Raw genomic sequence first — 13531 nt, 5'->3', positions numbered from 1 at the left:
AATGTAGACCGCATTATCTACCAAGAGAATTCTCTTCGATTATAATCACAGCCGTATATATCCCCCCAAGCAGACACATCGATGGCTCTGAACGGACTTTATTTAACTCTCTGCAAACTGGAAACGATTTATCCGGAGGCTGCATTCATTGTAGCTGGGGATTTTAACAAGGCTAATCTGAAAACAAGACTCCCTAAATTTTATCAGCATATCGATTGCGCAACCAGGGGTGGAAAGACCCTGGATCATTGTTACTCTAACTTCCGCGACGCATATAAGGCCCTGCCCCGCCCCCTTTCGGAAAAGCTGACCATGACTCCATTTTGTTGATCCCTGCCTACAGACAGAAACTAAAACAAGAAGCTCCCACGCTGAGGTCTGTCCAACGCTGGTCTGACCAAGCTGACTCCACACTCCAAGACTGCTTCCATCACGTGGACTGGGAGATGTTTAGTATTGCGTCAGACAACAACATTGACGAATACGCTGATACGGTGTGCGAGTTCATTAGAACGTGCGTTGAAGATGTCGTTCCCATAGCAACGATTAAAACATTCCCTAACCAGAAACCTTGGATTGATGGCAGCATTCGTGTGAAACTGAAGGCACGAACCACTGCTTTTAATCAGGGCAAGGTGTCTGGTAACATGACTGAATACAAACAGTGCAGCTATTCCCTCCGCAAGGCTATCAAACAAGCTAAGCGCCAGTACAGAGACAAAGTAGAATCTCAATTCAACGGCTCAGACACAAGAGGTATGTGGCAGGGTCTACAGTCAATCACGGACTACAGGAAGAAACCCAGCCCAGTCACGGACCAGGATGTCTTGCTCCCAGGCAGACTAAATAACTTTTTGCCCGCTTTGAGGACAATACAGTGCCACTGACACGGCCTGCAACGGAAACATGCGGTCTCTCCTTCACTGCAGCCGAAGTGAGTAAGACATTTAAACGTGTTAACCCTCGCAAGGCTGCAGGCCCAGACGGCATCCCCAGCCGCGCCCTCAGAGCATGCGCAGACCAGCTGGCCGGTGTGTTTACGGACATATTCAATCAATCCCTATACCAGTCTGCTGTTCCCACATGCTTCAAGAGGGCCACCATTGTTCCTGTTCCCAAGAAAGCTAAGGTAACTGAGCTAAACGACTACCGCCCGTAGCACTCACATCCGTCATCATGAAGTGCTTTGAGAGACTAGTCAAGGACCATATCACCTCCACCCTACCTGACACCCTTGACCCACTCCAATTTGCTTACCGCCCAAATAGGTCCACAGACGATGCAATCTCAACCACACTGCACACTGCCCTAACCCATCTGGACAAGAGGAATACCTATGTGAGAATGCTGTTCATCGACTACAGCTCGGCATTCAACACCATAGTACCCTCCAAGCTCGTCATCAAGCTCGAGACCCTGGGTCTCGACCCCGCCCTGTGCAACTGGGTACTGGACTTCCTGACGGGCCGCCCCCAGGTGGTGAGGGTAGGCAACAACATCTCCTCCTCGCTGATCCTCAACACTGGGGCCCCACAAGGGTGCGTTCTGAGCCCTCTCCTGTACTCCCTGTTCACCCACGACTGCGTGGCCATGCACGCCTCCAACTCAATCATCAAGTTTGCGGACGATACAACAGTGGTAGGCTTGATTACCAACAACGACGAGACGGCCTACAGGGAGGAGGTGAGGGCCCTCGGAGTGTGGTGTCAGGAAAACAACCTCACACTCAACGTCAACAAAACTAAGGAGATGATTGTGGACTTCAGGAAACAGCAGAGGGAACACCCCCTATCCACATCGATGGAACAGTAGTGGAGAGGGTAGCAAGTTTTAAGTTCCTCGGCATACACATCACAGACAAACTGAATTGGTCCACTCACACAGACAGCATCGTGAGGAAGGCGCAGCAGCGCCTCTTCAACCTCAGGAGGCTGAAGAAATTCGGCTTGTCACCAAAAGCACTCACAAACTTCTACAGATGCACAATCAAGAGCATCCTGGCGGGCTGTATCACCGCCTGGTATGGCAACTGCACCGCCCTCAACCGTAAGGCTCTCCAGAGGGTAGTGAGGTCTGCACAACGCATCACCGGGGGCAAACTACCTGCCCTCCAGGACACCTACACCACCCGATGCTACAGGAAGGCCATAAAGATCATCAAGGACATCAACCACCCGAGCCACTGCCTGTTCACCCCGCTGTCATCCAGAAGGCGAGGTCAGTACAGGTGCATCAAAGCTGGGACCGAGAGACTGAAAAACAGCTTCTATCTCAAGGCCATCAGACTGTTAAACAGCCACCACTAACATTGAGTGGCTACTGCCAACACACTGTCAATGACACTGACTCTACTCCAGCCACTTTAATCATGGGAATTGATGGGAAATTATGTAAATATATCACTAGCCACTTTAAACAATGCTACCTTATATAATGTTACTTACCCTACATTGTTCATCTCATATGCATACGTTGATACTGTACTCTATATCATCGACTGCATCCTTATGTAATACATGTATCACTAGCCACTTTAACTATGCCACTTGGTTTACATACTTATCTCATATGTATATACTGTACTCGATATCATCTACTGTATCTTGCCTATGCTGCTCTGTACCATCACTCATTCATATATCCTTATGTACATATTCTTTATCCCCTTACACTGTGTATAAGACAGTAGTTTTTTTTGGAATTGTTAGTTAGATTACTTGCTTTTTATTACTGCATTGTCGGAACTAGAAGCACAAGCATTTCGCTACACTCGCATTAACATCTGCTAACCATGTGTATGTGACAAATAAAATTTGATTTGATTTGATTTGATTTGTATGAAAGGGGAAGTCTCTCTCTCTCTCTCACCCATATTTCTCTGAACCATGTTGCTTAATCCTTGTCAAGACTTGTCAAAGTAGCCAACCTACTGCATTGAATTATATTCTATTAAAAAATGATGACATTTGGAACATTTTGCACATTTTCTCTTTTAAATACTCTAAACACAGAGATAGCAGACTTGATGATTTTATGTCTTGTGAATACGTCATGACACCTCCCTCTTTTCACTTGTGTGCAGGGGCATCTTAAACGGAAGCAAATACCCAGAAACGGGGAGGGACCTATCTGAATTTGTCAAATAGAAACTCTTGTTTTAGTTGCAACTGTTTGGACAAGTTGGGAGGTTCGATTAATCTAGCCCAGGCGCCTGTGTAGGCGTGTTTCACAGCAGCTGAAAGCTGCCTCCCGGGCATGAGCCAGGTGCCCTGTTCTGTACAACAAAGGCGGCGTAATTAAGCAAGTGTAGTAATAAGTAGGATTCTGTGTTTTCACACGCAAAAGTAATTACTTTTGATGAAAATGCTTTATCTGCCTTCCCAATGAAAACTAATTTGAAAATTCCTATTTGAACTTCTGGAAAAGAGATGTTGTATGCTTCTGGATGATGCACCATGTTGCCTTGTTTGAGAAAGGAGGGAAGATGGCAGAAGCTGATGTCCTGTTCGAAACTGATGCTGGGTCGGGTGAAAATGAGAGGAGTCGTGAAAAAGAAAGGAAACAAAATCAATAAAGTTGTGATGGAAACTAAGAAATAACTAGATAGAATAATTTATAGACGGAGTGAGGGTTTTGGATCAATGTTACCTGGGGGATCGGTTCAATGTCATAAAGAGTATCATGAATGCGTTGGGTGAGGTGGCGTCGGTGAGAGTCACACGAGCTGGTCTTATTACGTTTTTTTGTGAGTCTGCGGAACAGAAGAAGTGTGCTTTGCCCCTCAAAAAATATTTTTGAATGGAAGGTTTTGCGTATGGATTTCCTAAGCAGGGCGCCTGTCAAGGGGGTTATTTCTGAGGTTGCAGATGGTATACCTGAGGAAGCATACTTCCAGGTAACCTAGTGGTTAGAGTGGTTGGACTAGGAACCAAAAGGTTGCAGGATCAAATCCCTGAGCTGACAAGGTAAATATCTGTCCTTCTGCCCCTGAACAAGGGAGTTAACCAACTATTCCTGTTCTATTGGGAATAAGAATTTTTTTCTTAACTGATTTGTCTCGTAAAATCAAAAATACTGAGGTAAAGACAGTTTCAGGACAGACATTTACCTGTAGTTTTCCTTAAGGCCACCAACAGCAGTTAGGGACCGTCAACATAGTGACAAATCAAATGTTTCAAATTCCAATAGCTCTTGACCATTACTCCTAAAACGTTCCAAACTGGTTGAAGCTAACCCGATGGCAGAGGCACGCATTGCACACACTTTTTTGTTGATTTACACCTCGCACTATTTTAAATGATTTATTTACATCTTTTAATTTCAATAGCTCAATGGTCATGTGACCTAATGACTTCAAACAAGATTCAGAATGTCCACTCAGTGGGCCTACATATTGCACACACTTTAGTTTGTCCATTTTAATCTCACAAGATTTTACATGAATTTTTCAAAATGTAAAATTCCAATCTCTCCTTGGTCATGAGACCTACTGACTTCAAACAAGGTTCAAAATGTCCACTGACTATACCTTCATATCGCACACTCTGATGTCTGTCTACATTCATCTCATGCTATTAGACTTAAATCTGTAAGCTTTGCAGGCCTTCATTTCACATGGGTGTTAACAACATTTTTTTTAAACTTCAAATGTTCCCGCCTCGCAATCACTATCTTTCACATGGACACTGAAAAGATCCGCAAATGTCTGTATATGGAATGGATCAGGGACAGGAGAGGTGTTCAAACAGAGGTGCTTAAAGGAAGATGCACAGGTAGGCCTCATGAAAAACAATGTTTCATATGCTCTTTTTAATCACAGTAATAGGCAGGGATTTGTCAGTCAGCGTGAGCTTGATAACATGAAATAATAAGTCAAGAAGATGCAAAAGTAGATTGTTGAAAGGGTGTATTACGTCCTGTGCTGGCCCCATTGTCATATCCATTCTGAATTCTGACTGGTAAAATCACAGCTGAAAAATGCCTCTATGTGTGTGTGTATACCGTATGTGGGAATGTCTTATGACCGTCCTACATGTAGTGTTGGTACATGGAATATTCCTCAACTACATATATCATAAACTCCTCAACTGCATATATCATCAATTCCTCAACTACATATATCATAAATTCCTCAACTGCATATATCATAAATTGCTATTGCAAATAGAAGTATTATGTTCATCAACTGACATTTTCGGATATTATTTTCACAAACACACTTTAACACACTTTGGTGCTTACAATTAATTCTCTATTGTCATAGATTTGGTGGGCACTGTCATCTGTGATCTTTGTGATATGACTTTCTTTAAGCACATACTGATGAAACTGTCACTTAATATTTCTTTCTTAAAGTCTACAAACGCTCTACATTTATTCACTCTGTGATAGGGTTGAAGAGAATCTGAAATGTACATCAACCAGGGATAAAGATAAAATTAACACTGTGAAATGTTTCGTACTTATTTGAAGTAAAGTGTCTGTTGAAATGTTGGAAAAGATTAAATGTCTACAATTTCTGTTTAATTTTTCAATATTAAATTTGTATTCATTGATATACTGGCCACCATTACTGTGGTTACATGTTCAGTATATGTATTGACCAGCAAACCCACTGCAGCCTACCTCACCAGCTCACTCTCCATCCCTGTTCAGCCTACCTCACCAGCTCACTCTCCATCCCTGTTCAGTCTACCTCACCAGCTCCCTCTCCATCCCTGTTCAGTCTACCTCACCAGCTCACTCTCCATCCCTGTTCAGTCTACCTCACCAGCTCACTCTCCATCCCTGTTCAGTCTACCTCACCAGCTCCCTCTCCATCCCTGTTCAGTCTACCTCACCAGCTCACTCTCCATCCCTGTTCAGTCTACCTCACCAGCTCACTCTCCATCCCTGTTCAGTCTACCTCACCAGCTCACTCTCCATCCCTGTTCAGTCTACCTCACTCTCCATCCCTGTTCAGTCTACCTCACTCTCCATCCCTGTTCAGTCTACCTCACCAGCTCACTCTCCATCCCTGTTCAGTCTACCTCACCAGCTCACTCTCCATCCCTGTTCAGTCTACCTCACTCTCCATCCCTGTTCAGTCTACCTCACCATCTCACTCTCCATCCCTGTTCAGTCTACCTCACCAGCTCACTCTCCATCCCTGTTCAGTCTACCTCACCAGCTCACTCTCCATCCCCTGTTCAGTCTACCTCACCAGCTCACTCTCCATCCCTGTTCAGTCTACCTCACTCTCCATCCCTGTTCAGTCTACCTCACCATCTCACTCTCCATTCCTGTTCAGTCTACCTCACCAGCTCACTCTCCATCCCTGTTCAGTCTACCTCACCATCTCACTCTCCATCCCTGTTCAGTCTACCTCACTCTCCATCCCTGTTCAGTCTACCTCACCAGCTCACTCTCCATCCCTGTTCAGTCTACCTCACCAGCTCACTCTCCATCCCTGTTCAGTCTACCTCACCAGCTCACTCTCCATCCCTGTTCAGTCTACCTCACCAGCTCACTCTCCATCCCTGTTCAGTCTACCTCACCAGCTCACTCTCCATCCCTGTTCAGTATATGTATTGACCAGTCTACCTCACCAGCTCACTCTCATCCCTGTTCAGTATATGTATTGACCAGTCTACCTCACCAGCTCACTCTCCATCCCTGTTCAGTCTACCTCACCAGCTCACTCTCATCCCTGTTCAGTAGATGTATTGACCAGTCTACCTCACCAGCTCACTCTCCATCCCTGTTCAGTCTACCTCACCAGCTCACTCTCCATCCCTGTTCAGTCTACTTCACCAGCTCACTCTCATCCCTGTTCAGTATATGTATTGACCAGTCTACCTCACCAGCTCACTCTCCATCCCTGTTCAGTATATGTATTGACCAGTCTACCTCACCAGCTCACTCTCCATCCCTGTTCAGTATATGTATTGACCAGTCTACCTCACCAGCTCACTCTCCATCCCTGTTCAGTATATGTATTGACCAGTCTACCTCACCAGCTCACTCTCCATCCCTGTTCAGTATATGTATTGACCAGTCTACCTCACCAGCTCACTCTCCATCCCTGTTCAGTCTACCTCACCAGCTCACTCTCCATCCCTGTTCAGTATATGTATTGACCAGTCTACCTCACCAGCTCACTCTCATCCCTGTTCAGTATATGTATTGACCAGTCTACCTCACCAGCTCACTCTCCATCCCTGTTCAGTAGATGTATTGACCAGTCTACCTCATCCCTGTTCAGTAGATGTCCATCCCTGACCAGTCTACCTCACCAGCTCCTCTCTCCAGCTACTCTCCATCCCTGTTCAGTATATGTATTGACCAGTCTACCTCACCAGCTCACTCTCCATCCCTGTTCAGTCTACCTCACCAGCTCACTCTCCATCCCTGTTCAGTATATGTATTGACCAGTCTACCTCACCAGCTCACTCTCCATCCCTGTTCAGTCTATGTATTGACCAGTCTACCTCACCAGCTCACTCTCCATCCCTGCTATGGACAATTAATAGCATGACTCTCGTACTTTGCCCTTGTCCTTTATGGTTGATATTAACGATGAAAGGAGATATCTGTCTCTCTCCTATTGTGTACCAGTGTTAAATAGCGAGGGGGAAAAACAGGGAAAATAAGTACTGAGAACTACCAATTATTATAGATAAATATTAAAGAAAAGGGTAAACACAACAGACTGAACCCCCTAATTGTCAAACTAATAATAATGTACAACAATATAGAAGATACATGACTAGAGGTTATGCAATATGGGTGTATATCCACTGCACGCTTCTTAGGCGTGTAATTGACATGACCAAGGAGCTATTGCAATTTAAATCTATGAAAATTGTACGTTACACTGTGTAGTTTTACAGTACACAAACAAGAGTGTGTAATATAGAAGGGTAGTCAGTGTACATTCTGCACCTTGTTTGAAGTCAGTAGGTCACATGACCAAGGGGCTATTGAAATGTGTCATTTTTAAAAATTCATGTAAAATCTTGAGATGAAAATGGACGAACTAAACGGTGTGCAATGTGTAGGCCCACTGAGTGGATATTCTGAGCCTTAGTTGAAGTCCCTAGGTCACATGACCAAGGAGCTAATGAAATTTTACATTTGAAAAATTCCTGTAAAATCATGTGAGATGAAAATGGACAAACTAAAGGGTATGCAATGTGTAGGCCCACTGAGTGGACATTCTGAACCTTGTTTGAAGTCACTAGTTCACATGCCCAAGGAGCTATGGAAATTCAAATGTGAAAAAAGTTTGTACTTTTTACTAATTCAACTTGGAATACAAAATGCTGCTCACATTTCCACATGTTTATTAGCTTTGGAAAGCGAATTAATGTCCAAATCATGAAAATAAGACCTGTGCAATGTTGTGCGAAATTTTTCCAACATCATGACACTTATTTGGAGTCTGTGGCTCAAGTGGTTGTAAAGCTATTGAGGTTTGAAAGCGTGAATATCCATCGAATATCCAACTTGAAACTGTCTTTACCTCGGTAACAAAAATATAAACGCAACATGTAAAGTGCTGGTCCCATCTTTCATGAGCTGAAATAAAGATACCAGAAAGTTTATATATTTTCATCCCTGTTAGTGAGCATTTATCCTTTGTCAAGATAATCTATCCACCCGACTTATCAAGAAGCTGATTAAACGGCATGATCATTACACAGGTGCACTTTGTGCTAGGGGACAATTAAAGGCCACTCTAAAATGTGCAGTTTTTGTCAGGACCCGGTTACGAACTGGGTCTCCGGTGTGAGAAACAGTCACTTAGTAAACTGAGCCACTAATAGTGGTCAGAACCCAGAAGATGAGGCAGACACAGCAGTACTAGAGACGGTGATTTAATAAAGAAAAAATGTATATCCTCCAAGACACAAGGAAAATCCACAAAGTGGTAAGAACAGCAGGGAAAAAAACAAATCTCAAAAGAATAATAAAAAATAAACAAGAACAAAACCAGAGTACCTCAAGAAAGGGGGGGGGGAGCCAATCAGCATTCAGGGCTCGACCACCAATGCTTAGAATTTTTGGGGGGAATAGTTTACCACCCGTACAGTAGGTGGCGGCATGCACCTCTAAAGCTTGTTTGCGGACCACCATAATACCATAGATGAAGAAGATTAATCAAAAGTGTGTGTAAGTGGGATGCACTTTTGAGCGCTACATTCCAAGGGGTTTGTGCTGATTGTACGGAGATTGTGACAGCTGGTTAAATGGTGTCCCTTGAGCAGGCAAGAACAAGATTTATGTCAGGAGAATAAGGAGAATCATAAGGAGAATAAGGAGGAATGGAAGAAGAATAAGGAGGAATGGAAGAAGAGAGGCAGAGTAGGTCTAAGAGAGAGAAGGAGGAAGACGGTGAACTTGAGTCTGTTAAAAATAGCTGGAAAAAGGGAGATGGTTTGTTAAAGAAAAATGGTATCATTGTGTGAGCAAGGTGAGCTGAAGGCAGGAGGAGAAATGGAAGTGAATGAGGGCAAAATATTGGAGGTGGTAGGTGTGGTGAAGAGGGTCAGGATAAAGATGAGTCTGTGACAGTAGGAGTGATGTTTTTGGAAAAAGTGGACCCTTGCCTTTTGGCTAATACATTTCTGGTTTCAGGGTGGGTGAAAACACAGTTGGGTGCTGTGGAATCGGTGAGGGTAACCAGAAGTGGTCTTGTGATAATTGTTTGTGTTTCAGCTAGTCAGAGGGAGCAGGTGCTCTGTGTTAAACAAATGGGGGCTAGAGATGTGAATTGTTTTGCTCTCAAGAAAAGGGCGCCACCGAAAGGAGTGATTACTGAGGTAGCGGTAAATGTAAAAGTTGACCAACTGAAGGGGAAGATTCCCGGTGTTCGGGATGCTCGTCGTTTTGTGCAACGCAGACAGGGTGGCGTGAGAGGTGAAACAGAAGAGTCATTTTCTGTTCTTTTGAGTTTTGATGTTGAGTCTTTGACCGACAAAGTGATGTTAAGACATATATGTTATCCTGTACAAGCTTTTGTGCGGAATACATTATGTTGTTACAGGTGTCAAGCTTATGGGCATGTGGCAGCAGTGTTTAGGAGGGAGGTTCCTAGGTGTGAGAGGTGTGCAGAAGGGCATGAGACGAAGGAATGTGTAGCATTGGGGAAAGTAGTGGTATGTGTTAATTGAAGGGGTGCCCATGGGGCTGGGGATCAGAAATGTCCCGTGCGAGAGAGGCAGGTTGAGGTTTCTAGGATTAGAGAAGTGTGGAAGTTGTCATATGCTGAGGCAGTGAAGAAAGTAGATAGATGGGTCAAGGGGGAGGGATCCGGAGAGCAGTGCTGTGAGTAGTAGATCTGTACCTGTACAGAGGGATAGGGCAACAAGTGATATATAGTACCAGTCAAAAGTTTAGACACACCTACTCATTCAAGGGTTGTTCTTTATTTTTACTATTTTCTGCATTGTAGAATAATAGTGAAGACAATACTATGAAATAACACCTATGGAATCATGTAGTAATCAAAAAAGAGTTCAACAAAGCAAAATATATTTTATATTTGAGATTCTTCAAAGTAGCCACCATGTGTGTCATATGTGTTATTTCATAGTTTTGACTCATCACTATTATTCTACAATAGTAGAATAATAGTAGAACAGTAGAATGAGGTGTGTCCAAACTTTGGACTTTTACTGTCTGTTTCAGTAAGATTGGATTTTTAGCATTTATAGTAATGGTTATCAGCTGTACTGCAGCAATGTGGCGGCAGGGTGGCCTAGTGGTTAGAGTGTTGGATTAGTAACTGAAAGGTTGCAAGTTCATATCCCTGAGCTGACAAGGTTGTTCTGTTGTTCTGCCCCTGAACAGGCAGTTAACCCACTGTTCCTAGGCCATCATTGAAAATATTAATATTAACTGTCTTACCTAGTTAAATGATGTTCAAATTTTTTTTTTTAACATTAGTAGTAGAAAATTGAGTTTGTGGTGGCAGCTGCAGAGAGGTATTTGGGTGTTCAAGACTTGACGTAAGAAGAGTTACAGTGGTGATGTCCTTTCAGGCTGTAGGGCTAAATAGATTTAAATAGTGGCGTAGGGTGGTATTATTTATTTATTTTTTCAAGCAAAATATAAGAGAGTTATACACCAATCTAGTAGGTGGCGGTAAAGCAACATTTATTGGATGCAGTTAAACCTCATCAAAGAAGAAGATTAATCAAACCACCTCAATGATTACACAAATAAATTACAAAGCTTTGCTAGGAAAGTAAAGTATTGGTGTTTGGATTTCTATAAAATTACGAATATGGTCTGTGGTGGATTTACCTGCTGGTTTACATTGTGAGTATTGAAGTGGGACATCTTAGCTAGTTAACATTAACTGTCAAATTCTGTAACTAACATTAGCTAGCTTGCTAACATATTTACAGGCTGGATCATGTTGTGCTCTATTGTATTGTTGTATGTTTTAATTATGTAATGTATTGATTGTTGCTGCCTTCTTGGCCAGGTCTCCCTTGAAAAAGAGACTCTGGGTCTCAATGGGCTTTTCCTGGTTAAATAAAGGTTAAATAAAAAAATACATTTTAAAATCAAATCAACTTTTATTGGTCACATACACATGGTTAGCAGATGTTATTGGTCACATACACATGGTTAGCAGATGTTATTGGTCACATACACATGGTTAGCAGATGTTATTGGTCACATACACATGGTTAGCAGATGTTATTGGTCACATACACATGGTTAGCAGATGTTATTGGTCACATACACATGGTTAGCAGATGTTATTGGTCACATACACATGGTTAGCAGATGTTATTGGTCACATACACATGGTTAGCAGATGTTATTGGTCACATACACATGGTTAGCAGATGTTATTGGTCACATACACATGGTTAGCAGATGTTATTGTGAGTGTAACAAAATGCTTGTGCTTCTAGTTACAACAGCCGTCAGATAGCTCAGGAAGGAGACGCATTCTGTCTCCTAGAGATGAATGTACTTTGGTGAGAAAAGTGCAAATCAATCTCAGAACAACAGCAAAGGACCATGTGAAGATGCTGGAGGAAACAGGTAGAAAAGTATCTATATCCACAGTAAAACGAGTCCTATATCAACATAACCTGAAAGGCCGCTCAGCAAGGAAGAAGCCACTGCTCCAAAACCACCATAAAAAGCCAGACTACGGTTTGCAACTGCACATGGGGACAAAGATTGTACTTTTTGGAGTAATGTCCTCTGGTCTGATGAAACGAAAATATAACTGTTTGGCCATAATGACCATCGTTATGTTTGGAGGAAAAAGGGGAAGGCTTGCAAGCCGAAGAACACCATCCCAACCGTGAAGCACGGTGGTGGCAGCTTCATGTTGTGGGGGTGCTTTGCTGCAGGAGGGACTGGTGCTCTTCACAAAATAGATTGCATCTTGAGAAAAACAAGTGGATATATTGAAGCAACATCTCAAGACATCAGTCTGGAAGTTAAAGCTTGGTCGCAAATGGGTCTTCCAAATGGACAATGACCCTAAGCATACTTCCAAAGTTGTGTCAAAATGGCTTAAGGACAACAAAGTCAAGGTATTGGAGTGGCCATCACAAAGCCCTGACCTCAATCCCATAGAAAATTTGTGGGCAGAACTGAAAAAGCATGTGCGAGCAAGGAGGCCTACAAACCTGACGAAGTTACACCAGCTCTGTCAGGAGGAATGGGCCAAAATTCACCCAACTTATTGTGGGAAGCTTGTGGAAGGCTACCTGAAACATTTGACCCAAGTTAAATAATTTAAAGGCAATGCTACCAAATACTAATTGAGTGTATGTAAACTTCTGACTCACTGGGAATGTGATGATAGAAATAAGAAATAACAGCTGAAATAAATCATTCTCTCTACTATTATTCTGACATTTCACATTCTTAAAATAAAGTGGTGATCCTAACTGACCTAAGACAGGGAATTGTTACTAGGATTAAATGTCAGGAATTGTGAAAAACTGAGTTTAAATGTACTTGACTAAGGCGTATGTAAACTTCTGACTTCAACCGTACATATGAGATGAGTAATGCAAGATATGTAAACATTAAAGTGGCATTATTAAAGTGACTAGTGATCCATTTATTAAAGTGGCCAATGATTTCAAGTCTGTATGTGGGCAGCAGCCTCTCTGTGTTAGTGATGGCTGTTTAACAGTCTGATGGCCTTGAGATAGAAGCTGTTTTTCAGACTCTTGGTCCCAGCTTTGATGCACCTGTACTGACCTCGCCTTCTGGATGGTAGCGGGGTGAACAGGCAGTGACTCGCGTGGTTGTTGTCCTTGATGATCTTCTTGGCCTTCCTGTGAGATCGGGTGCTGTAGGTGTCCTGGAGGGCAGGTAGTTTGCCCCAGGTGATGCATTGTGCAGACCACACCACCCTCTGGAGAGCCCTGAGGTTGTGGGGGTGCAGTTGCCGTACCAGGCGGTGATACTGCCCGACAGGATGCTCTCAATTGTGCATCTGTAAAAACTTAAAACTTTCCACCTTCTTCACTGCTCTCTCATCGATGTGGATGGGGGTGCTCCC

Source organism: Oncorhynchus tshawytscha, linkage group LG16 (assembly GCF_018296145.1).
Source record: "Oncorhynchus tshawytscha isolate Ot180627B linkage group LG16, Otsh_v2.0, whole genome shotgun sequence".
NCBI classification, from domain to species: Eukaryota; Metazoa; Chordata; class Actinopteri; order Salmoniformes; family Salmonidae; genus Oncorhynchus; species Oncorhynchus tshawytscha.
The sequence above is the reverse complement of the archived record's forward strand: the minus strand, read 5'-3'. Positions refer to the sequence as shown.